The sequence below is a fragment of the Protopterus annectens genome, chromosome 8.part0 (assembly GCF_019279795.1).
Source record: "Protopterus annectens isolate FY-2018-M chromosome 8.part0, PAN1.0, whole genome shotgun sequence".
Taxonomy (NCBI): domain Eukaryota; kingdom Metazoa; phylum Chordata; order Ceratodontiformes; family Protopteridae; genus Protopterus; species Protopterus annectens.
This window is the reverse complement of record NC_056741.1, coordinates 1439767362-1439788115: the sequence shown is the minus strand read 5'-3', so window position 1 is coordinate 1439788115 and position 20754 is coordinate 1439767362. Positions and strand designations below refer to the sequence as shown.

The 20754-nt window shown below is 38.1% G+C and overlaps 1 long non-coding RNA gene across 2 annotated transcripts in view; it reads left to right on the top strand.

Annotated features, from left to right (window-relative positions):
• Positions 1 to 20754, top strand: part of LOC122809489 — a 1088146-nt gene that overhangs the window by 454979 nt on the left and 612413 nt on the right. For both annotated transcript variants that reach the window (XR_006365912.1, XR_006365911.1), the window contains exon 4: positions 9544 to 9680. This is a non-coding gene — a long non-coding RNA (uncharacterized LOC122809489). The remainder of the gene's footprint in view (positions 1 to 9543; positions 9681 to 20754) is intronic.

The following is a 20754-nucleotide window of genomic DNA, read 5'->3' as shown; positions in this document are numbered from 1 at the left end:
CAAAAGGGGCATTGTACTCAATTATGGGCCTGATGAGGGATGAGTAAAGAGGCACGATGACCTCCTCTGATCTAGATGTGAATCCCTTCATGATTAGGTGGGCTATATAAAATGTTTTTCTAACCACTTTGGCCACGTGGTTGTCAAATGAGAGATTGCTATCAACTTGGGTCCCCAGGTCCCTAATTACTTCTTCTGTACTTAATGGATTACCACCTATGTGGTAATTTGTGGGCACTTTGTTTTTGCCAAAGGGGATAACTATAGACTTTTTGGCATTTAGCTTGAGGCCATGTTTCTGGCACCAGTTGTCTGTTTCTATGAGGCCCTTTTGGAGGATGCTTGTGTTGGCTGGAGAGTCGATTATGGCACCCAGTTTGCAGTCATCTGCAAACTTGGTCAGCCGCAGTCCTTCCGTGTTGGCCTGTACCTCCGAAAAATATATACCGAACAAGAGAGATCCCAGGACTGAGCCTTGTGGGACACCACTTGTAACTGGTTTGGAGTCTGACATGGCTCCAGCAATTCAAACCATGTGGGTTCTGTCCTTGAGCCAGTTTGCAATCCATCTAGTGACATAGGGGTTTATATTTAAGCTGGTGAGCTTATCTATAATGCCCAAGTGGGGTATTGTATCGGAGGCTTTTGGGAGGTCCAGGTAGGCTGTGTGGACCACCTTCCCCTCGTCAATGGCCTTGGTGACTGTTTCAAAGAAATCAACCAGGTTTAAGAGGCAGGATCTGCCCTTAACAAAGCCGAACTGGGTAGGATCCAGTGTTTGTAGGTCCCCAATATCTTTATTTATGAGGTAAGGAACTGCCAAAAGGACTCCAAACTCAACCAAATCAGCAGAAAACGGATGTAGCCCCACACCACAGCAGAGTCCAGTTCTCGAGCCAAAAAAGTTTCAGGACAATCTTTTATTAATGCAAAACACAAAGTCCTCCAGACATATAAACGCCTTAGTTCAAACAACACACTGTTTAGTTTTAAATCAATTAACATATATTTATAATACATTTATTTATTATAACAAGCTTGTATTTTAAATGTTAATTATATATATATATTTTTAATTTTTAATTTTATGATTGTAACTTATGGGCAGCATATGCTGTATTAAGGAACTTGATTGTGTTTTTAGTGTTTGGTATTTCTGCTTTAAGCATAACAATGAACACTAATTGAATGTAATTATGGTCTATCAATAGACAAGACTATATATAGGCATAGTAATGGATGCATTGTTTTTTTCTGATGAAGTCTATTGGGAACGAAAACGCAGTGTGTTGTTTGAACTAAGGCGTTTATATGTCTGGAGGACTTTGTGTTTTGCATTAATAAAAGATTGTCCTGAAACTTTTTTGGCTCGAGAACTGGACTCTGCTGTGGTGTGGGGCTACATCCGTTTTCTGCTGATTTGGTTGAGTTTATTTATGAGGTCCATGATGATCCTTTCCATAGCTTTGCAGACCAAGCTAGTCAGGCTTATGGGGTGATAGTTTCCAGGATCCGTTGAGGCATCACCTTTATGGAGCGGGACCACTGTTGCTGTATAGTTTGTTTATGGCTGGGGTCCACTAGACAGGACGTCTGCCTTTGGAGGATTGGATCTTGGTTTTATTTGGGATCGCATGATCCATGCATTCCTGAAGGTGTTCATAGAATGCATTTATAAAGGATTCTGCGGTCTGGGCCACATTTTCCACAGGCCCTGGGGCTTTGAAGGATTCCACCTCGGTTTTGAGGAGTGTGAAATTTGCTTTAGAGAAGTTTTTCACTGTGGTTTTCTGGGTAGGGGGTGGGGTCGGGATGTGAATATCCAGTGAGATTAGTTTATGGTCTGATCTTACCAGTGAGGGATTCATGGTGTATGTGACTGTAAGAAAAAAGAGAGAAGGCGAGTTGATGAGGAAGGTAGATAATCATCATGCTAAACGTTAAATGTGATGTGAGTTAGTAAAAGAGTGATAATGAAACACTAAAATGTCACAACAGCAATAGACTCTTGGATACTACAACAAAGGAACATATGACAAGTTAGCCAGATGCTTTTAGAGTCTTTCAAGTTGTGAGTTAGAAAAAACTTAAAGAAATGTCTCACTCTACAGCTGACAACAGAAATAATAAGATGCATAATCGACTACAAATATCTTTGCCCAGATGTAGTGGCCAACAAATGCAAGCAATGTGGTAGGTTGTGTGACTGCTGTGTAGTAACACATTTGTACATGTACCTTTCAGCTGTTACGCGCTTTCAACAGAAAAGTGCAATATACTAGACAGATATGTTAGGCTTTCATAATTTGTTTATTTGTTGACTATGTGATAACAAAACTCTTTGTCACGTTGTTGCACAAAGCCATCAGTCACCTATTTAACAGCTCTGGATTTCTTTGACACCCAGAAAAGTCTGATGATATCTTATAACTGTATTGTGAGACGAGCAGTGCACTTTTTTCAACTTTTTTTTGGCTTTTCTTGAGTATTTTGTGAAATTTCCAATGTACATTTCAGTTTTTTTGTACTACAGGGTTACCATGTTATCTTGTTTCATTGCCAACATAAACTAAGTAACCTCTTAAGCTGAATTTTTGACATCATTTCCTGTTACATGGCACCATGTCATTGTCAAAAAATTTATAGATAACATTCATCATCCATCAGTTATCCCATATGTTATCCATGTTAAAGTCCCACTTACTTCTCCAGGGTCATGTCAGTCACTCAGTCATATGTTTTGCTGCTTACGATATCCACTTAAAAAACAAGCATTTGCAAATGCAAAATTGTCTGGAGATGGTTCTGGGGATCATAGTTAGAATTCATTATTAAGCTAATGTGTGAAACTGTGAAGAAGTAAAAACCAAGTCTTATTTGTATTCCATATTCTTTGTAAGTGCTTGCTGGGATGGCGTTGTGACTTGCCAGAGAGAAATAATGTTTTTTCAGTATCTGTAAATGAAAGCAAATTAAAAGAGTGGGGAAAGAAACTATTATAATGGAAGCAGGTAGCATCGAAGATTAGAGAAAAATGTCCCATCCTGAGTTTTAGAAAGAATGGGTATGAACGTTCTAAATTTTAATGCAAAGGGGGTAGGAAAACAGAACACTCAGTGGCCAAGGTAAAAGAAAATGAAGGTGTAGTAGCTAAGAAGAATCTTTAAAAAGGGAATTAGAATAAATCTTGAGACTTAATATAGAAAGAGGGAAGCTAGGGGAAACTTAATATAGGAATAATGTATAAATACATCTGATTATGGTTTATGAAGCAAACTAAGATGAAGCACTTTACCAAATTGTTTAAATAGTTCTAGATATTAAGGAAACATCTTTCACACAAATAAGGGGTGCTGCTGGAAGAAATTCTAAAATTAAAGCTTTTTAAGATGTTTCAACTCAAAAATGTTATGACAGTCATGCAAAGGTAGTAAAATGGAAGATACCATCTATGATTCTTCTTTTCAAGAAGTTAAGTAAATCATAGATGAAAAAGTACCATCACATTTCTCTAAAATCTTATTTATGATCATTACTTTTGTAAGTCATTATCATAGTAGTGAAGGTCATGATGGCAGTGAATTCATGGTTTGGGGCAAGGTTATGGTCCGGTACAACACTAACCTCTTCTGCACCAGGTAGTCAATATACTGCTTGGGGTTCAAGCATGCATTGTCTTGTGGTCTGTAGAATGCATGAATAAAAAGTAACTCTATTTTCTACCACTAATTTAATCACAATTATGCCTATCTTAGTGTCATCCATGATGCAAGAAAATTTTTACAATTTTTAATATTATCTAGATATATTGATGCTGCCCTCTAATATTTTTGAATTTTGATAGCACTAGTGGCCCTTATAGTCTTCCTTCACTCATTGTCTTTGTAAAAGGTTTATTTTTCTGTTCTTATGTAGCAATTATTTCTAAGAAGTCAACCCAGAAGCTTACCTTAGTTCTAGACTTTTTACATTGACACTTTTTAATCATGGTAGTGCATGTTTCATGGCAGGAGAATACCTTCCTTAAAGAAAGAAGCACAAACCTTAATAAACAGGGCCGAGTTGCTATTTGTAGCCAATATACATTTGGTATCCAAACTTATATATAAACCATGCAGGGAATTAGATGAAGTTTTAAGCTCATAATGATTCCTTTTACTGAACAATCAGAGTTAGTCAAAGCTGCCCTTTTTGTGCTGAATCACAGGCTTGATGCCATTATAATATTTTATATGCTGCAATGGCCTCAGTTTAAATGTAGGTTTTGTGCCTGAGAATATAAGCAAATAACCTTGCTCACTAACTGTTGTACTATAACTACTACAAATGGTTTCCCTTCTGGATGTTGATGGTGGTAGACGTTATCAGAATGTGAAGTCCAGTCCAACTATTAGTTTTAGAGTGGCAATGACAGCTTGAGTGCTGCGGTAGCATTGTTGCCTCACAGTTAGGCATTGCCCATTCGATTCTCAGTTAGAGCGTCTTCTGTGTAGCGACATGCGTGAATGGGCGTTTCTTCGTTGAAGGTTGTGCTTTAGGCCCGGCAAGCCAGTACGTAAAAATCTACTGCCAATCATTAGCGGACCGGAGTTCCGCTGTGGCGACCCCTAACTGGGAAAAGCCAAAAGACACAAACAAACAATGACAGCTTGAGTTGTGCTTCTGTTCAGGTGATAACTTGAATTGTTAGCTTGTCATACATGTCCATAACAGTTTCCTATTGTATGTAGGAAGACTGTGCACCTAGAATTTACTTTCAGGGAAATGTTTTCAGACTATCTATATGTATTAATACCCTTTGGCATGAATGATGAATAAAGTTTAATGTTGTCTAGGACTTAGAAAAATCATCACTGCCAGCTATTGCAGGTCTGCCAATTACTGTGACAACAAAAATCTATGACTTAGAGATGCGGTATAGCCAGACAGAGAAGTGCCTCATTAGTGGCTAATTACTAGCAGTAATCTACAACTTAGAGATGTGGTAAAATCATGCAGAGAAGTACCTCATCAGTGACTAATTACCACATCTGTGAATCGAACGCTGCACTGGCAGACCTGATCACAGCAGTACCCCCCCCCCCCACCAACCCAATCAACATGATTGCACAGGCACCTTCCAATAGTGTGTACACATTCGCACATACCTGTGCAGCCACATTCATGCCCTTACAGACATGCATGTATGCATCCACACACAGCACAGACTCATATGCAGATGGTTTTGAGATAACTGCCTGTAGGGGTGAAGAGGTATATGTCATCTTTTGATGGTTGCACACTTTTTCATTCTCATAAAAAAAAAATAGCTTTGTAAAGTTAACCCATAGGATTAAGACTATTAACTGTTAAGCTGCTTCCTATGGTACAGGGTTTGATTCTATCAGTTTTCATTTGTCTACTGTGTGACCTAGAGCAAGCCACTTAACCATGCAGTACTTTGGGGCAGTTGGGAAGTTATATTAGACTCCTTAATGGTCACCTGGTCTGCACGCTTAGAAACTACCTATGAACCCTAAGTGAATCATTCTGCCATGTTATTCAATGCCATCTGCACTTCTAGGGAAGAGCATGTGACTATTGGACATTAGCCAGTGAGATCACTGTTTGTGCTACAGCCTGTGCTACAGCCTGTGCTACTGTAAAGCCATAGTGGGAGATGCATATCTGAATTGCTTGAGATTCCTACACTGCAGGAACATTCTGAGTTAATAAGTTCTGCAGAGTGGCAGCTCTTTCTGAATCCCATAGATGCTGTTTTCCTACAATATTATTATTATGCATTATTGAAATATTTTAATTGGAAATATTGCAAATGATGGTGATTTTTTGCATGGCAGCTGTGATTTCTATAATAGTTAAAATGCGTGTTTTACAAAATTTATGTTAATTTTCTAGATATAGTTTAAGGAGTTAATCTGTGTGCATTTAAGTTTCTTAGCTTCTGTCTTTCATCAGACATGTTTGATGGGTCTTCATTTTGGTGTCAAGTCAAAGTAAAAGAAAATGTTATTGTCATTCAGAACTACACAGCAGTGTAGCTGAATGAAATTACAACGCTTCATTCTCAATGCAGGAAATAGTTGCACATATAGATAGAGAAAAATTTATAAAATATCACAGTAGAAATTTAATAAGTAGCAATTTGTAAATAAAGTAGGACAGCAGTGACCCACACCCATCCCAGAACAGGAGACAAGGAACAAAATGAAGGTAATATTGTCAAAGTAAAATTGAAACAATAGCATCATATCTATGATTAGACTGAATTATTGCACAGTTTGTATATTGCACTTTACAGTCCTTCAGTGTGTAGATGAGCCACCTTAGTATTGCACTTAGTTATTGCACATCCATAAAATAAGCCCCTTGATAGGCTAGTTATGTAACAAACGTCATGCTTCATTTTTCCAAAGAGTTCAACAGTGTAACAGAGAGCGGAAAGAAACTGTTTTTTAGTCTGGTGGTCTTACAATGCAGGCTTCTGTATCTCCTGCCAGAGGGTAGGCGAGTGTACAGACCATTGGTAGGATGTGTTGGATTGCTGGAAATCTTTTTGGCCCTGTCTATGCACCGGCATTTGTGTAGATCTTCCAGAGGAGTAAGGGAGGTGCCAATAATTCTTTTTGCTGACCTTACAACTCTCTTGAGAGCCTTCTGATCCTGATTTTTACAGCTCCCATACCAGACTGCAATGCTGTTGGTCAGGACACTTTTAATGGTGCCCCTAAAAAAGGTCTGAAGTATGGAGCTTGGTAATTTTGCCTTCCTAAGTTTCCTTAGAAAGTGCAACCATTTTTTGACTGTGCTGGATACACGGACTGACCAGGATAAGTTCTCCGTGAGATGAAGACCCAAGAACCACTGTCATCCCTTTCATCATTAGAGGTTTGTGTGGTACTTAAGATCTTCTGAAATCAGCAATCAACTCCTTTGTCTTGCTGACATTCAGTGCTAGATTTTTGCTGTCACACCAGACCAGTAGTTGATCAATCTCATTCCTGTAGGCCTCCTCCTCTCTGTCTTTGACCAGGCCTATAACAGTGGTGTCATCCGCAAATTTGATGATCCTGTTTGTCTCATGTGTGGCCATGCAGTCATGTGTCAGCAGAGTGAAAAGGAGAGGGCTTAAGACACACCTCTGTGGTACTCCTGTGTTCAGGATGATACTTCTGGAGCTGTTGTCTCCCACAAAAACCTTTTGAAGCCTTTCAGTAAGGAAGCTCAGAATCCAGTTGCATAAATGAGAGTCTATGCCCAGTTGAAGTAGCTTCGATATCAGATTCTGAGGGATGACAGTGTTGAAGGCAGAACTGAAATTGATGAATAGCAGTTTTTGCCTTCTAAGTGGATCAGTGTTTCATGGAGAGCTAGTGAGATGGCATCCCCTGTACTGCGGTTTGTCCTGTATGCGAAATTGCAGTGCATCCAGTGACACAGATAAGATTGAGGCTATATGATCTTTGACCAGCCTTTCCAGGAACTTCATTACCGTCGAGGTTAAAGCAACTGGTCGGTAGTCATTCAGAGTAGTTGGCTGTGGTTTCTTGGGTGGAGTCTGGGTGTGTGTGTGTGTGTGTGTGTGTGTGTGTGTGTGTGTGTGTGTGTGTGTGTGTGTGTGTGTGTGTGTGTGTGTACCTGCCTGGGACAGAAAGCTCAATCATGGCTGTCTTCATATAGTCCATTGAGGTACGTCTCAAGTCATTCACACCAACATGAACTATGATGGAGTCATAACAGTACTTGCTGTTGAGAGACTTGAGTGAATGTGTGATCTGATGGATCCTGCCACCCAATAGACAGCTGTCCCTAACCTTCTCCTTGTGTGTCTCACAATGGAGTCACCTATGATTTTATTGCATCCCTCTTGCAATTTATTACTTTAACTTAATACCTTCTACTCCGTTTCTTTACCCATTTTCTATAGGCTATGCCATTTAATTTGTTTCACTTTGTTTTTGTTTTTCTCATTTCTGTGTTTACGACTCTAGCTACCCACATATCTCATAATATTTACTACTGAAGAATTTCTGTTAGTTTGTTTAGAAATAATGCTTATATTTTATGTTCTAGAAATACTTATTCTAGTCAGTATCCTCCTTTAATACATATATATTTGTAGTGGCTTATAACCATTTTAAAGGGCTTCTTTATATTTTATTATCATCTGTTTTGTGTGTTCTACAATGACCATAGAGGATGTAGATATAGCTTAACTTATATTCAGTATTTCTTCAACATGTATATCCAGAAACACTAATTTATGCTTATGAAAAATTTAATTTCTGTTGTCTTGAACAGAAGTTACAGGAATTATACCAATATTTTTTGTGCAATTTGTCCTTATTATTATATTTTTTTCTGTATTTCTGTATAGGCCAAATTAAAACAGCTTCTAAGGAAACTGACAGTTTTGAAATGAATACGTATAGGAAAAAATACAAGTTATGCTGAATGTGTGCTCTGGCCTGAAATGCTAAGCTCAAATAAACCATATTGTTTTTCCATTACTCTGTGTCTAAAGTCTGGGACTTTTATGGCATTTTTCTCTGGTAAAAATGAAAACAAAAACCATTAGTTTGTGCATTTGTTATGTAACCTTGCTTTTATTTATATGTATATCTATGGATTTTAATTTGTCAGGGTCTGGGTTTTGCAAAAACAGGTTCACCAGCAGTTAATCCACGTTTGCATAGCATTTTTGTGTAATCCCTTCTCTTCCACTTTACTTTTCAACCCTGCCTCTCCCCATCATGACACCTGCTTCTCCACTTTACTTTTAAGCTGCTGCATTCCTGCCTGTCTTCCTTTCTGTTCTCTTCTCATAGTGATTTTTTTCCTCTTTACTGGTCAGGTACAGTGTTATCTCTGTCCTTGTACTACTTTACATTACATGTACACTGATGCTGTTGATCAAATGTTGTTTCATTGTTTCACTCCCCTCAGCTGTTATACTTGTATTACCTCTCTTTCTCTTGTTGTCTGTTACATTGTTTGTTGTTGCTTTCCCTACAACTTTTAACAACAGATGTTCTGTATACTGGTATTACTTTTATTGCTTATTTCACTATTTGCTGCCTTACCCTTAGGTTGATCTACCTTAGTAAACAGATTGTAAAGAAATAGAAATAAACAAATGTACATTGTTAAATCCCTTCACTTTTTTAATCCTGACATCTCTAGAGAGGTTATTATTGCCTTTCTGCATGAACATGTGTCCTGTGGAGTTACTTCCTTTCCATTCATTGTGTTTCAAAGTGTGAAACCCTCCTCTCTTCCTGTCCTGCTCTTTTATTATACTGCTGTTACATTCTTCCACCCCGCAGAAATGCACAAACAGCTTCCTTTTCTGTTCTTGTGCACACCTGTTAATTATTTAGTATACCCTTGTATTAAAAGTGGTATTTTAATGTATGTAAATGTGATCTTTAGAGACATACAAAGTAAGTCACATTATTTAATGGTGTGATTATTGCCTGATCAGTTTGGATTTTGTTTATTTTTCTAAAGTAGCTGAAAAATGTACCATTTCTTCTCTTCTAGGTACACATGAAAAACAATCTTTGAAACAGTGTCTAGCTCTTCCAGTGTGATGAGGCACTACTTATTAATTCACCTTCACATTGAGATTGTGTTGCTTTTTAAGAAGTGCCGTTTCCTACTCTGACTCATTACAGTAGGTATGTTTTTCCTGTTTGCTTAATGCATTTACCCAGTGATTGCTAAGATCTTTAATATTGCAGGCGAGTTTCATCTTGATTAAAATCTGAGCTTGCTTTTTGGTATGTTTTGATAGTATTTTAAGATTGCATCATCACTCATTTTTTTACTGGTTTTAATCACCTGAGGATCACGTGAACAAAAAGATTTATTTTTGATGCATGCTACAGGATTCCTGGATACAAATTCATTATGCGGTTTATGTAGACTTCATCAAAGCCAAACATCCCAAAACTGACCAGCTCTATTGGCGTACAGAGATAAAGCTCTGGCTATAACACAGGTGAACTGCTGTGTTGAGTTGGCAGCACAGGTACCAGCTGGTGCTAACATGAGGAGGACTGGGGTGCCTGTCTTCAGGGTAATGGCTGGAATACAGACATCCTAGGCTGCATCCCCTTGGAGGTGGATCACCTGGTATGGTCCTGAGGCATGCACTTTGCAAGCAGGGAATCCAGTAGCTTTCCTTAGCAGGTATACAGTAGTATACTGGTGCATAAGGAGGTGTAGTTGCCCACAAGGTAACATCTGTTACATGTTCTCTGTGCAAGGGGAGGAGATCAGGAGTTGAATGAAAAGGCCCCCATTGCAAGAATGCTAGTAAGGACAGAAGTAAACCTGTGGCTGCCTGGATGATAGCATGTTGAGGTTTGAGGGACTCATAATGGTCAGAATACATGGGGCAAAACTATATAAAATAACCTGAAGGTAAACAAACCTGCAGGTTATACCAGGTTAAAGTGATATAACTTGAAGAAAGGTCTTTTCATCAGTGAAAAGTAGCAATGATGTTTTCAGAGGTTAGCACTGTATACCTTTGTGGAGGCAGTTTTTTGAGCTGGGTAAGGTGCAAATCAAGGTGGAATTTCCTTCACAGAATCTATCTTGTATCTTCCCAAATGCACTATACTGCATCCTGTTCATTAATACCTCTCCAAAGAAGCTCAGCTCAGTGAATATTTTCATTGGCTTATAAAGTGAGTAATAGGGATCGCTAGAGCAGACTCCAAACCTGTGCCTAGTGGAGTACCACAGGGCTCAGTATTGGGACCTCTCCTGTTCAACATCTATTTCTCCGAGGTCCAAAAAACACGGAGGGATTATGGCTAACAAATTTGCAGATGACTGCAAACTGGGCGCCATAATTGAGACTCTACTGACATAGACATCCTTCAGAGGGGTCTCACTGATACAGATATGTGGTGCCAAAATCACGGCCTCAAGTTAAATGCCAAAAAGTGCATTGTCATACCTTTTGGGAAAAACCAAATACCAATAAATTACAACATAGGTGACAGCCCACTTATCACAGAGAGTGTGATAAGAGACCTAGGGACACAGGTGGATAGTAACCTCTCCTTCGGCAACCACATCGCTAAAGTGGTTAGAAAGTGGTTAGAAAATCCTTCTACATGGCCCATCTTATCACAAAGGGGTTTGCATCTAGGAATAAGGAAGTTATTGTCCCCCTCTACTCATCACTCATTAGACCCCTAATTGAATACAATGCCCAGTTCGGGATGTACCTTACAAGACATCTGCAACAACTGGAGAGGCCTCAAAAGTACCTCAGAAAGAGGATAACGGGTCTTAAACACATGCCCTATGCCACAAGACTAAAAAAACTCAAACTATACTCGGTTGCTTACCGACTACTCAGAGGTGACCTATGCCTAACATACAATGCTATGGCAAACCCCGAATTGCTGGAAATGCTCTACCTAAGGAAAACCCAATCCACCAGGGGTTACACGCTCAAGGGACATTAACCTGACAGCAACAATAAACAGGACTTGTTGGAGGGACAGATTCATGTCCCAGAGACTCCCCTTGCTCTGGAATAAGGTCCCCATATATATGAGGCAGAGCCCCTCACTAGCGCTCTTCAAGAGGAATCTTGATGAGTGGATGGGAAACAGGAAATTCATCCCAGGAATCATGTCTGTGGCCCTGCTCGACAGAGGCGCAGGTAACTAAACCTCATGGGAGGCGAAAGCCGAAACATTTTGGCTAGGCTTAATTATGCCCTAGGGCCAATAGCCTAGTACTTACCTATGAACTTATGAACAGTGGCGTGATTTTTGTAGCTGCAGCATAACACAATAATTGTGAGCAGACAACGAGGTGTAGCATGGCACTTCCGTTATGCACAGTCCCTTCTGTTTGTAATAATGTGTTATGTTTATACTGGTGCTTCCCTTTTTACTGGGCCCCTGGAGGCCAAATGAGAGAAGCTCTAACTTACATAGTATGCATTTCGGAGCAAGGTCACACCAACATTTTTGTAAATCATAAATTTAAGTGATAAAAGAGCATGAGAACATTTTACCAGTGAATATGCACAAATAACTTACGACATTGTGTAGTACACAACCACAAAGCTGCATACCAGTGATCACAAGTTAAAGTAAGTGTGCTGTAACCACACCAACATGAAAATGGTGTAGTGATTTAGGATTGACCATGTATCTGCAGTTTTACTGATATAGCACTTTAGATTTCTGTTATATGTGACAATATTATACTTGTCTTACATTTCTTGAGTGTATTGTAAATTGTTTTCAATAACATTGAGGCATTCCTAAATAAATGTCATCAAATAGGATTCCAGCCTATTTCCCCATAACCTATCTGTTTCCATGTTAGGGGCTGAATACTGTACTAGTCATTAATGTGCTGTCCCATATTATTGTTCTCCTTTTTAACTCACAGTCCCTAATCCTCTAGAAGAAACATGTGTTGGCTCATGTTTATTTGTCCAGTTGTGACTTTCCTAGGCTCCTTACACCATAAAAGTAGGATCCGTCTTCTCCTCATCCTGTTATGAGTAGATGCATAAGCTTAAAGGGTGTACGCTTGAGCTGTTCTTCTCAGAGTTGTACCTATTACTCACCTGCTAACACAGGGAGCAGACATTCATCCATGTAGTAGATGGAGCTTTCTGCAAGGTCTTTCCTGATTTGCTGTCAGGTCACCCAATGTACTTACTGCAGAATTACTTACATCATCATCCATGTAAAAATCATCATACATTTTGTTTGAAAATAAATAAATAACACAGATTATATTTTAAAGGAAACAAAAACATAATTGCATGTAAACCTAATACAGATCCAGTGTGATTTAAATGTCCTTAGACATGTTTATGGCCAAAATTTTAAAAAGTATATATTGTCACCAGGATCCCACACCATCCTTCAGACAGTCAAAAGCTCTCTAGGCAACAGTCTTTATAATCAAACCTGCATGCATTATAATTTGTAAAGTAAAACACTCTGCCATAGCATGCTGTTTACCATTTCAGACTACTGCCAAATGTGGACTTACCCTGCTAGTATGAAGTACATTCTAGTAAAGGAAATGGTATGTATTCATTCAGTGCTGTATAGAGTGTTTTCATAACATACCATAATGCATATGCATGAACAGCATTGCACAATCAAATAAGATGGCATTCTGGAGGTGATAGAGGTGAGTTGCAGCTTACACTTCCAAATGCTAGCAGTTTGAAAACTATGCTCGATCCCCTCTCAAATATTACTATACATCCATGCTGACATGGCAGACCAATGGTCATTGTGCAACAGTGCCATGGCAGGAAGTGTGATGTCTCACCAACAATACTGATACAGGTATGTAGCTGAACTATATTGGTATTGGGCAGAACTCTTCAAGAGTCACTTTAGGGCACTTTAGCATCTAATGTATTTGGAAGCTGTATTCTCTAATGAATCTAACATTATAAGAAGAAGGCTAATTTTGAATTCAGAGTTGTGGTACTCAAAAATGGCCTGGCCCATTCCTTGAACAGAAGGCACTGTATTACTCCTTTCACTAGGAAAAAGGCCCAGCAGTGTCCAAATATAATCCATTCATGAGTCCATCCAGAAAGATAGTCATCTTGATATCCTTGTAACCTAAAAGTAAGTAAAACAAGATCACCAGATGAACTAGTCAAGTGGTACATGTGACATAACTATCACAAAACAAAGGAAAAGAACATGGCTTCAAAATCTTGTAGAATTAGTAAGATGTCTCCCCATGAATGACTGACTTTCCAACCCTCAAATCATAGACACACACACACACACACACACACACACACACACACACACACACACACACACACACACACACACACACACACACACACACACAAACTAGTCAGTCACATCTAATCATACTACTAATAAACTCCTTTAGGGAGTCATGGGTCTTGTAAAAGGTTAATAATAAAAAGTGAAGAAGGAGATGAATGGGAACAAGACAGGTAGGAGATGGCACTACTGACCTGATAGCTGGATCTCAGTGTTAGGGACAGTCATTCAATTACTGCTACTGACTTGATAGCTGGATCTCAGTGTAAGGGACAGTCACACAATTACTGCTTAAGGAAACAGATGTAGAATGTCTACAAGCTACTGAAACCACACTCAAAGACAACATGTATTCATATCAAGAAGACCACAATGGACAAAACTGAAAAAATAAAAAAGAAAGAAAAAAGAAAAATAAAACAGAAAGATACCCAGATATTTCCAGTAGTAGTCGGAGCAGTGGGTCTAATGAAAAAGAATTTACAGTCATACTTAAATATGCTACCAATACACATAATTCAATATGAATTACAGAAGGAGGCATTTCTGGCTCATTCTGGCTAACACTAAAGAATGAAACAGTACTAATTTCATGTACTCTAATCATTCCTTGACTTTGGAATGGGGTACATTCTTGTCATGGTATTAGAAACCCAAAAGTCTTGTGGGAAATTAAACACAAGTAATACAGTTCTTTCATGTACTAAACAAAATGTTATTCTGAAATGACCTGAGGATGTGAACTGTTTGACATTGTCACATGAAGGGCTGGGGAACATGTCAGGAACTTGAACAGTGGGCTTGAGACAGTAGTATGGATAAAATGCTCTGTAAGAAATGGGGAGGCAGGAAGGACATAAATGGTATCCATTCAGATGACAAGATTATGATAGGTGACATCTCACAGTCCCATTGAAATATGTTTATAAGAATTAGTTTACAAGAGCACTTTTGTCATTTTGTTAATGATACTCTGTTTTTCAACTGTGTTGAGAAGCAAGAAGATGCAGAAATATGGTGAGATTTGGTATGATTTGAGCAATGGTTTAAAGCTCAGGAGCTTAAAATCAGTACAAAAAATAAAGAATAATGCACCTCAGTAGTAAAAATCCAGTAACGGGGTACAAAAGTAAAGGAGAAGTAATAATTCCAGCAAATAATTAAATGGACCTAAAGCTGTCATAGAGCCTACGCTTTAAGGATTGTAAAAGTGCAGCAAGGAATATGACGGGAATAATTCGGTATGGAGGAAGACCTGCCATTGGTAGAAACAAGAAATTACTATCCAATGTCTGGAGTGGTGTGGGCAGTTCTGGGGGCCTAATCCTTCTGTGGCCAGAGTTTAAACAGATGTTGTAGTCTTTGTTAATTTTATTGCACATGAGAAGGACACATCTGAACAAGCATTTGACTGGGACCTGCATTTTGCATGAGTATCAGCAGCACTAAAAAAGCTGGTGCCCTCTCTTGTCTGGCATTTGTTTACATATTTATTTATAGTTCGTTGTGTGTGTTCTGCCAGAGTCAGGTGCAACACGATATAAATTATGAGCATGAGGCTAGAGACTGAAGGAAAAAATTATCAGCAATGTAAATATTACAGTAGACTTACAGAAAACCAGTGAGTACTCTTAAAATCTCCTACTCCATCGTAGATAATGTCACAGGCCAAACAAATGAAACGTTTTGTGCAGATCTGCTTAAATGCAAGGTTTGTGCTACAGGCACAACCTGAGCAAGTAAGTTTGCCTTTTTTTCAGCACTTCAGAATTGGATCCCAAGCAGAGTATGGTACTCCATAGGAAGTAGACCAAATATTTTTTTTCCAGAATGTTTTATTCATTTTATAACACATTAACTTAACATTATAGTAACAAGAAAAAAACAAATAAACTATATACAATGTCCATAACAACTAAAAAAAATTATACATAGGAGAACACTTAATATTTCTCTAACAGATTAGACACTTTTGTCCAAGCAATTAAATGATAGGTTGTGTTATTAGTCTCATTCTTACAACTGTATTTCACAAGATGAATAAACTCAACTTTAAAGATGGGAGTAACTTGGGATTTCCAATTTTTAGTAACAATTGTCCTTGCTATAGAGAGGATGGACCATAGTAAAAATGTTTGGATTTTAGGAATGACTTCATGACCATGAACATTGAAAAGGATAAGGGAGTCAGAAATTATACAGTTGTCATTGCATACAGCTTTACAAAGATACTTAAAGTCTAACCAAAATGGGGAAATTATTTTGCAATTAATAACCATATGTATCCAGTCAGTATCAGAGTGTCCACATCTCCAGCATTTCATTTCACCGACTGTAAACAAAGTATTTTATCTTTTTCTGAGAATACTTGTCTATTAACTTCACTTCAATAATTCCAAAAAGAAACATCTGTTTTGATAAAATCATTTCTGAGAATTTTATAAGTAACTGCTATGTATGACGTATTCTTGGGTGAGCTATTAATAATTGTTGAGATAAGATTTTTAAGTTACTCTTATTGTGTAAGCCTCTAATGAGGGTATGAGCTTAGTATGTATAAAATCCTTACAAGTTTGGATGTCCGGCCAATTGCAATTTTGCAAACTATATCTGCTGATCAAATAGTCTGCAGAACTTATTTTATTAGCTGAGATAAATTGATTCCAATTTAACAGGTCACCCTTCTTAAATTCTAACATTTTCTGAGTATCAAAAGCTATCAAAATTCATTTGTGTAAGCAATAGGAAGCATAATTATTAATACATTTTTAATTAATTGATTATACAATATAAGTTTTTTTAAACAACAAGAATATCTGTTTTTTTATCTTTCACTTTGAATGTATATTTTTAAAATCCATATATAAGATATTTGTGTGTATTTGAGTGCATGGTTCAAGCAATGTCCTATTGCTGTTAAAAAGTAAGGATTTTGTGTATTGATTTCCAATATGATGTATAAGAAGCATTATTCCAAAGCCACACTATGTTAATAAATGTGGAGTTTAAATAAAAGTCAATATTTGGAAACCCTATATCTGCTTCATCCCAGCTTGTGGTGTGCTAAAGAAGAGAAATTCTTAGTTTTTTGGGATACCAAAGGAATTTGAGTAATAAGTTATCAATTTTCTGTTTAGTTTTGACAGGTGGGGAGAATTATTAGAGCTTGCCAATGAATAAGATTTTTAGGTAACAGTATAATCTTGATTAAAGTCTGTCTTCTAATGTGAAGAAGAGTCTGTTCCAACTGTCATTTAGACTAGTTTATGAGTTGTTGCCAATTAGATGGTAATTAGATGTGAGTGACTTTTTATAATTAGATTCAATGATACCTAGATATTTAATAATTAGATTCAATAATGATACCTAGATATTTAATATGCATGCCCTCCCAGTTTGTCTCTTTTTGATCTAAGTTTCATAGTAATGTTTTTATTCACTAGAAGTGCCTGAGTTTTGTTGTGATTGAATTTTAGACTAGAGATGTTTGCAAAGAAGTCTAGATTATGCAATAGGAGATCTACTGAATTTTCAATATCATTAGAAATTATTAGTAAGTCATCAGCATACAGTTGTATATTGGGGGATAATTTGTCTGACACTTTATATCCTTCAACACCATAATTATTTCTAACATAATTTGCAAGAGGCTCAATAGTCAGGGCAAAGAGTAATGGGGAGAAGGGGCACCCCTGTTTAGTACCTCTTAATATTTTGAATGGGCTAGACAGGTAAGATCCAATCTTTACATAGGCTATGGACTTTTCATATACTTTTTTAATTAATCCTATAAAGTTTAGGGAGAAATTGTATTTTTGCAGAGCTTTAAACAGATATGGCCAACTTAGGGATTCAGAAGCTTTATCTATATCAAAGCTTAAAATAGAAAGCTCATTTTTTCTTGTTTGCTAAGTCTATTAAGGACAGTAATCTAATTACATTGTCTTGTACCTTTCTGTTTTTGATAAACCCAGTTTGGGCTTCATGAATTAATATTAAAAGAATATTCTTTAATCTGTCTGCTAAGATAGGCATAAATATCTTGCAGTTAATGTTAAGCAAAGAGATTGGCCTGTATGATGTGCAAACGTTGGGCTCTTTATTTGGTTTTAAGATGGGAGAGATGATAGAATATTTCCACGAGGGAGGGAGGGATGTTTGCTGTAGTTTTAACTTCTTGGAATGCAATGAGTAAGATTTTCAAGATGTTATCAGGTAAGAGTTTGCAAAATTCCGGGATTATACCATCCATCCCTGGTGCAAATCTTTGGCATCCTTTCATCCACCACATGTACCCACAGGAAAAAATTTGTTTATTTGTGGATGTTTTATATTTTTAGTTTAAATGACTTGTTATAAAGTGTAGAGTTTGGTATGTTTACATATACTGTAATACAAGAATTTTAACAGTTTTAATTTTTTTGTTTCTAACTTATTTATGTTTTGTGACATCAATCTTTTGTATCTAACATTGTTGGACATTGACCAATTTAAGGTATTTAACTGTTAAGTAACTCGATTGTTAAAATCATTTCTAAAGAAGTGCTGGTTAAGGACAAAAACACTTAACTGATTTGTATAAAACCAGTCTTTTGTCTATAAATTGATTTTAATAAACTAAGTGGTTTAGCTACAGCTTTGTTGTCTGTGGACCATTCTTGTGGATCCTTAAGGAATTGTGTACACACTAAACTTTTGCATTTATCGGTTTATTCCTGGATTATTTAGTTTAAATGAAAATGACATCAAATAAAAAGCAAATTAAAAAAAAAAGTTCACACATTTTCTTGGGCTGTTGTATAGAAACTACCCTTTACTCAACAGTCAGTGTTTTGCTTTCAGTGTGTAGAGCGTTTGACAAGTTTATTAATTGTAGTACCTATGCAGTCCCTAGGAGCCCTAAAAAACATCTAACTTGATGCATGGCTGTTGAAGGCGTTTCAGATTTATTGAGACTTATCTCAACTAAGTGAAAAGTCTTGCAGTAATTTAGTTTACTGGATGGAAACTAGTCATTCTTTCTGTACTTTGTCTTCTCTCTGTCTGGCCTAAGCACTAGATATTAATTTTTGGATTTATTCCATACCGAGACAGCTATATCCCACAGGATTCCTCTAGACACTTGGGTGCCTGGCTTGTTATAGCAGAGCAGTGTGAATTCTGACAAGTAAGATGGGCGTATGCTATCACCCTCAGCATGTGTAATGTATTGACCCTCTTAGACTACCAAGAGTGATTATAAGGTTGGTAATGGGTATATCAAGAGCTGGATTGTCGCAGCAATTGTGGACAATGCGATGAGGTTTGTCCACCTTTAATTGACAATACCTTATTACAAATATACATATACATTTATGATGCAGTTGTCCCTGATAACATGTGCATTCATGATGTAGTTGACCCTGATATATCATACACATTCATAATGCTCTTGACTGGATCGCCCAGTACAGCTTCTTTCTTTGACCCTCAGGCAAGGCAAGGAACAAGGTTTAGAGCCTCTTTCAATGGATGCTAGTGTCTGTACTGGACTCATTTTGCAGGCTCTGTAATGGGTTTCTCTGCAGCTCCAGTAATATATTCTCATGACAGTTTCCTCACTGCTTGCATGTCTTCTTCTTTCGGCTGCTCCCATTAGTGGTCGCCACAGCAGATCAACTGTTTCCATTTCTTCCTGTCCTCTGCATCTTGTTCTGTCACACCAACCGCCTGCATGTCCTCTCTCACCACATCCATAAACCTTATCTTAGGCCTTCCTCTTTTCCGGTTACCTGGCAGCTTCATCCTTAGCATCTTTTTCCCAATATACTCTGCATCCCTCCTCAGCACATGTCCAAACCAATGTAATCTTGTCTCTCTGGCTTTGCCTCCAAACCTTCCAACCTGGGCTGACCCTCTAATATACTTATTCCTAATCCTGTCCACCCTCGTCACACCCAGTGCAAATCTTAACATCTTCAACTCTGCCACGTCAAGCTCTGACTCCTGCCTATTTGTCAGTGCCACTGTCTCCAACCCATATAACATAGCTGGTCTCACTACCCTCTTGTAGACCTTCCCTTTCACTCTTACTGATACTCGTCTATCACAAATCACTCCTGACACTCTTCTCTATCCACTCCATCCTGCCTGTACTCTCTTCTTCACCTCTCTTCCACACTCACCATTACTCTGAAATGTTGATCCCAAGTACTTAAAATCATTCACCTTCACCACCTCTACTCCCTGCATCCTCACCATTCCTCTGTCTCATTCACACACATATATTCTGTCTTAGTCCTGCTGACCTTCATTCCTCTTCTCTCTAGAGCATATCTCCACCTCTCCAGGGTCTCCTCCACTTGTTCCCTACTCTCACTACAGATCACAATGTCATCTGCAAACATCATAGTCCACGGGGACTCCTGTCTGATCTCATCTGTCAACGTGTCCATCACCATTGCAAATAAGAAAGGGCTCAGAGCTGATCCTTGATGTAATCCCACCTCCACCTTAAACGCATTCGTCACTCCCACCACAGACCTCACCGCTGTCACACTACCCTCGTACATATCCTGTACCACTCTTACATACTTCTCTGACACTCCCAACTTCCTCATACAATACCACAACTCCTCTCTAGTCACCCTGTCATATGCTTTCTCTAAATCCACAAAGACACAATGCAACTCCTTCTGACCTTCTCTGTACTTCTCCATCAGTACTCTCAGAGCAAACATCGCATCTGTAGTGCTCTTTCCTGGCATGGAACCATACTGCTGATCACTAATCATCACCTCCCTTCTTTTGTTTTTACTGACCATACATGATAATCATATTTGCTTTCTTTAACCCCCCCCCCAATATTTCATGCATGACACTGTGTCGACCCAAGCTTCATTTGCTCCACATACTCTGTATTGAATATTTTTACATAGTGAGCCCCACCTCACTAGCT